A 6850-nucleotide genomic window follows, 5' to 3' on the forward strand; every position below is an offset into this window, starting at 1 on the left:
GTAAATTGTGTAGGTTTCTCAGTGCCTTTTTTTTTTTTTAAAGGGTCACAGCAGAAATCTCCACTCTGGTGCACAGAAAAACTCAGTTCTGCAGAGCATGGTATAGACTCTTTTAAATGTCGGCATTATGTCGTAATGTGGATCTCTAAGCCCTCTTATAATCACATAACAAGGGCAATTCAACATAACAATCAACCTAAGCTGGTATTTAGTACAATCAACAGAGAGATTAAGGATTCAATTTAGAAATCTTTCTCTTTCCCCTCATAAATGCCACCTACCTGCTTGAATCCTTAGAAACGGCATCACGCACAACCGCCAATGTGCCGAAATCCTTTCAAATCCACGGACCTCAAAATCAATGGTGCCCTCCTATCCTACAATGACATCTCAGGCAGAGGATTCATTCTGTTCCACAATGGTAAAAGTGTTCAATAGTGGGGGACAAAAAGAAAAACAAGAAAAACAAGGAAGTATTTCCCAGTGCCAGAAGGCAATATCAGGGGAAGGCCGCCCTGTTGTTGGACCTCCAGAGGAACTGGTGGCCACTGTGTGAGACAGGAGGCTAGACTAGATGGACCACTGGTCTAGGGCTGCCAAGTCCCCCTGGGGGGCGGAAAACCCCACGCCCCTGAGGCCCGTTCCCCGACGCGGGGGAATTGGGCCCCGGAGGGAACCCTGCCCCAGCGTACAAGTCACAGGGAAGTGACGTTATAGTGCTGGGCACGCTGGGGGCGGGACCACGGCCATACAAGGGAAAACTCTATGGTTTTCCCTTGTATGGTCATGGCCCCGCCCCCAGCGTGCCCAGCATCATGACGTCACTTCCCTGTGACGTGCATGCGGCGCGCGTGCCGGGATGCAAACAGGAGTTCCCCGCCGGCAGGGTAAGTGCCACTTGGCAACCCTACACTGGTCTGATCCCGCAGGGCTCTGTTTATGTTCTTATGAAGGCCTCAGTCTCTGTGTCCTGTTGTTGGACCTCCAGAGGAGCGGGTCAGTCACTGCGTGAGGCAGGTTGCTGGACTAGATGGACCCTCACTGGTCTGATCCAGCAGGGCTCTTCTTATGTTCTTGTGTTCTTATGGCAACCTTAAGTTCATAAGAAGTGTTTGAAGAGATTTATTTATATTTATTTATTTATACTTTAGACTTGATATACTGCCCTAACCCCCGAGGGGGTCTCTGGGCAGTTCACATGTGTTTTTGTTCTAAGAACTAACTCCTAGCTTGGGCCACATCTAGTGTTGGGGGGTGGGACTGCCATCATGAGTCCATTGCGACTTGTTGGCACCTTCTTCTTCTTTTTCTTGGGGAGATAAAGTTCTTTTCTCGCCACAAAAGTTTCAGTTTCAAAACTTGGACTCGGGTCTAGTCAAAATTCTCTTTGCTCCCTTTGAAATTCCTCTACTGTTTCATCTGGCAGGAGCCTCGAAAATCCACCTCCGGATTTCAGTGCTGGTGACATTCGATTCGACTCGAACGTCTAGCGAAGAGCAGGAGGAGAACGTTTTCACACCCGTCAAGTCCTCGAAGGCTGGATGGAAATGACCTGATTTGCCGGCTCCGACGTGGTGCCTCTGCGAAATAGATGGTTGGAATCTTTCATTCCAAGACTGCTTTTTCTGACTCCCATCCCACCCTTCACGCATACACACCCGAGTGCCTTCCAGAAGTAAATATTGCTTTATGAAATGCCCCAGCCAAACCCATTTTGCATAAGTATATGTTGATAAATAAGGTAGTTGGAGTATGCATTACACATAAGGCATCTGTTTTCTTCCTTTTTAAAAAAGAAGGTTTTGGATTTTATAGACTGTAAAATATGGATATTGCTCTATTTATCTTACTCTAGCTTTCTGGAAAGTTGACGGCGAGGAATGGAAAGCGGTGGTTCACATAGGCCCATTAGAAGCGCTGAATAAGCTTCATTTTCTTTCGATATTGTAACACGTTCCCTTCCAAAACGGCCTTCAAACGGAACTGAAAGAGAAGTGCACGCTGATTTGCATCCTGAAAACTTTGAATATTTTACCTTGGATGATTTTTTTTAAAAAATGCAGAAATGTTGCTGGGTTAATTTCTTGTAACAAAGCAAACACCTTCCTGCATAGAACAGAATTGAATCTCGCCCCGGATAGTTTATACCACTGTACAGTTGTATGCAGTCAGACCTTACTCATCTTTAGCCAGAAATAGGTCTTTACTTCCAAGTAAGGGCACATTTTTAATAATTTATAGAACAAGATAATGGATTTATACCCCACCCTTCACTACCCAAAGGAGTCTCAGAGTGGCTTACAATCTCCTTCCCCTTCCCCTCCCCACAACAGATACCCTGTGAGGTGGGTGGGTCTGAGGGAGCTCTTTTAGAAACTGCCCTTGAGAGAACAGCTCTGAAAGAACTTGTGACTGACCCAAGGTCATACCAGCAGCTGCGAGTGGAGGAGTGGGGAATCAAACCCAGTTCTCCCAGCTTAGAGTCTGCACTCCTAACCCCCACACCAAACTGGCTTTCTTTTACATGCACTTCATTTATACCTGGCCTTTCTCTCAAATGAGGTCCCAGAGAAGCTCACATTATTCTCTTCTCCTACACTGAATCCTTACAGCAACCCTGGGAGGTAGGTTAGTTTGAGAATGTGTTACTGGCCCAAGGTCACCCGGAAAGCTTCCGTAGCAGTGGGGGGATTCGAACCTGGGTCTTCTAGATTCTCATCTGACATTCAAACTGGCCTGAGTCTTGAAAAACACCTCAGGACTCTTTGCTGTTGTGAAGAAATGCATTCCCCCCCCTTCGGAGGTTTGAAATGAGCAAAAACTTCACTCTAAGTTTTAAAAGTTTTTCAAGTTTCTTCTGTCTCTGGGCAGAGAACAGGCTGGGAGGGAGGAAGCCAGTTCAATTGGTTTCCAGACTTACCTCAGCCCACCTTCATACAAATGCTAATAGATTTAGACAATGGGATGGTCAAGCACCCCCTTCATCAAGCAGGGTGTTAAGTCGCTCACTTAACAAAAGTCGCTCACTTAACAAAATTCAGCAAGAACACAACTTTATTCTTCCACTCGAACACAACTCCAACACGGATCAACATCTGATAGCCGGAACAGCCTTTACATTGCAGCTGTCCTGCTTTTAAAGATTCCTGGCTAATATAGCCACTCCCACTGTACAATAACCAACCAATGCGGTTGAACCAATAAGGACCAATCACGAACGTTCCCGCTCAGGGAGCTAGCAGTGAAGTGATTGGATGTCAGTTCCTGGGCTAGTATTCTGATTGGATATCTTTGGATCCTAGAGCCCAGGATGAAGCTTAACATGAGGTTTCAAAGGGGAGGTTCACAATAACATATGTATTCAGTTGGCCTCACATAGAATACATTACACAGGGAACAGAGATTTGGAGGTGTTTAATACTAGAGAGACTTCAGAAAACAATCTCCAGGTATGATGGACCCCTGGCTCTTCCCCACTATCAGATGGGTTTTCCCACCAAAAAATTGTTCCCAGCTGTGACTGAGCAACCCTAAGTAGTGTGAATTTAGTTATGGTTTTAAGTCTGTCCCACCCCATTATGAAGATCTAATTTGTCTTTTAGCCCAGCCCAGGAACTCGATGGGATAAGTAGGAACCTTCTTCCCCCCCCCTTCAAATGACACTTGAGACAGTATAACATTCAAACAGGAATAATGACTTTATTTAACAGGCAGGGATTGGATAGGTGTAATCAGGGGTTGGAAATGCTGAGGTAAAAAGTTGTTTTTAATACAGATTATACTTCTTTTAACAATCAAAACAGTGTTGTTGAAGCTTATTTTCATATATTCTTATCTGTGAGAGGCGTTTGAGTATTTTAGTTAGAGTTACAATGCTTCAAAGATGGTCAAAGAAGAAGGGGACGGCAAAGGAAGAGATGGTTAGACTGTTATCAATGCAATGAACATGAAATTAAGCAAACTACAGAGCACAACGGAAGACAGGAGGGCCTGGCGTGATGTGGTCCATGGGGTCGCAAAGAGTCAGACTCGACTGTATGACTGAACAACAACGACAATGCTTCTTCATATAGTTTCCTATGACACTCCAAAGGGATCTGTTAAAGATGGGCGCGTGGGCGTCAACATGGAAAATGGGGTTCAATGTGGCCAAGTGCAAGGTGATACACACTGGAGCCAAAAATCCTAAATATAAATACACATTGATGGGGTCTGAACTGGCAGAGACTGAGCAAGAGAGAGATCTTGGAGTTGTAGTAGATAACTCACTGAAAATGTCGAGACAGTGTGTGACTGCAATAAAGAAGGCCAATGCTATGCTGGGGATTATTAGGAAGGGTATTGAAAACAGATCAGCCAATATCATAATGCCCCTATATAAATCAATGGTGAGACCTCATTTGGAATACTGTGGGCAGTTCTGGTCACCACACCTTAAAAAGGATATCATAGAAAAGGGCAACTCGAATGATAACAGGGTTGGAACACTTTCCCTATGAGGAAAGGTTAAGGCGCTTAGGGCTCTTTAGCTTGGAGAAACGATGACTGAGAGGTGACATGACTGAGGTTTATAAGATAATGCATGGGAAAGAGCAGGTAGAGAAAGAGGTACTTTTCTCCCTTTCTCACAATACAAGAACTCGTGGGCACTCCATGAAATTGCTGAGCGGTCGGGTTAGAACGGATAAGAGGAAGTCCTTCTTCACCCAAAGAGTGATGAACACATGGAATTCACTGCCACAGGAAGTGGTGGCGGCTACAAGCATGGACGGCTTCAAGAGGGAATTAGATAAGCATATGGAGCAGAGGTCCATCAGTGGCTATTAGCCACACGGTATAGATAGGGGCTCTGGGGCAAGTGATGCTCTGTATCTTGGTGCTTGGGGGGGGGGGTTCAACAGTGGGAGGGCTTCTAAAGTCCTGGTCCCACTGGTGGACCTCCTGATGGCACCTGGTATTTCTGGCCACTGTGTGATACAGAGTGTTGGAGTGGATGGGCCTTTGGCCTGATCCAACATTGGCATCTCTTATGTTCTTATGTTCTTATTTCATTTAGTAAACTCTTAGTCTGTCTCTTGCAAGCTTGCCTACATATGTTTATCCTACCAATTATAGAACCGTGACCAAGTATTCTGGAATGTCGAATCTGTTGCGCCTTTTGTCAATAAAGTCAATTTATCCAATTCCACAGCCTCCAAGATTTTATTTACTTGTTCTCGTTTTGTTGGTGTCTCCGGTAATTTCCAATATTTTGCATAGAGAATTCTTGCAGCCGTAGTTTAAAAAATAATCAAATAGCGATCATCTTTGTTAGAATTATAATCTGCTTCCTATAGTTTAAAAATGGTTGGCACCAGTTGAATTCTCGATGCAGCGAATTCCACAGTCTGGTCACCTCATGCAGCTGCTGGTGTGACCTTGGGTCAGTCATAAGTTCTTTCAGAGCTGCTCTCTCACAAGCAGTCCTCGAACGAGCTATCTCAGCCCCACCTACCTCACAGGGTGTCTGTTGTGGGGAGGGGGAGGGAAAGGAGATTGTAAGCCGCTGTGAGACTCCTTCGGGTAGTGAAGGGTGGGGTATAAATCCAATCTCAATCTCTCTCTCACCTCTACATCAAAAGCCCTGTGTCTGCTTCAGACAAAAGGAGTCAAACAACAAATATATACACTGCAAAAAGCTTATTTATGTGTTCTATATGTTCCATCTTATAAAGTGCATTGTGTATTATTCATAATATTCTAAAACAGGTATATATTCATTACATGCAATATCAACAATAATGTTCAGTTTGTACAATCTAATAACTACCAGTCAATTGACATCCTTTTTACACAATGTTAAGTCCGTGCTTAACAAAATAGCCAGAGAGTGATTCAGCAAAACTCAGGTTTATTTCAGCTCGACGATCAACTTCTCTGACACGGTACAACTTCTCTGATAGCCCGAACAGCTTCCCATTGCAGCTGCTCGGTATTTAAACATTCCCGGCTAATATAGCCACGCCTACTATACAGTTAAACAACCTATCAGGTTGAGACAATAAGGACCAATCAGAGTCTTTCCCGCTTATACACATTTGAACCTGATTGGACGCAGTAGTCTTGAACTTCAATCCCTGTTCAAGACGAAGCTTAACATTGCTTCCTTATGAGATGATTCACAACAATGCATTCTAGGCAGCACAGAATACATTACACACAATCAACCCCAACGGGAGTTTCTAGAATTGTACACCCGCTTCTCCTTGCTTGAAAGTCTTCTAAAGGGGGAAGTTTCCTTTTGTGGTTGTATTGAAGTTTAATATTGATGTTTGTTGCTGGTCCTACAAAAGGCCTATTAAGCAGCTGACAGTCATAGATGGAGCGCTCCAGTTTTTCTCAAGGCTCAGATGAAAGGAGGGCATCCAGCAATCTACCTAGTGTACTACTAGGTATCCAGGTAAGTAGGTACTACTACCTAGTGTACGACTAGGTACCTACTTATTCCCCACTGGAGAGGGGCTGTGGCTCAGTGGTAGAGCATCTGCTTGCCATGGAGAAGGTCCGAGGTTCAATCCCTGGCATCTCCAGTTAAAAGGACCAGGCAGTAGGTGATGTGAAAGACCTCCGCCTGAGACCCTGGAGACCCACTGCCAGATGGAGTAAACAGTACTAAACTTGATGGACCAAGGGTCTGATGCAGCAGGAAGCTTCATGTGTGTTTACGTCTGGTCCCCGGAACCTAAAAAAAGGTTAGTCAAATGCAAAAGAGGGCCAACAATAAAAGCTTAATACATGAAATATATAAAAAGATACATGTAAATCCAATCTCCTCTTCCTCCTCCTCCTCCTCCTCCTCCTCCAATTAATC

At 44.5% G+C, this 6850-nt stretch overlaps 1 non-coding gene across 1 annotated transcript; it reads left to right on the forward strand.

Annotated features, from left to right (window-relative positions):
- The first annotated feature begins 6497 nt into the window (after window positions 1–6497).
- TRNAG-GCC lies at window positions 6498–6569 on the forward strand. The gene has a single exon. It is a non-coding gene; the product is annotated as a tRNA-Gly (tRNA).
- Window positions 6570–6850: the final 281 nt, after the last annotated feature.

Source organism: Gekko japonicus, unplaced genomic scaffold (genome assembly GCF_001447785.1).
Source record: "Gekko japonicus isolate JY-2015 unplaced genomic scaffold, Gekko_japonicus_V1.1 scaffold4220, whole genome shotgun sequence".
Lineage (NCBI taxonomy): Eukaryota > Metazoa > Chordata > Lepidosauria > Squamata > Gekkonidae > Gekko > Gekko japonicus.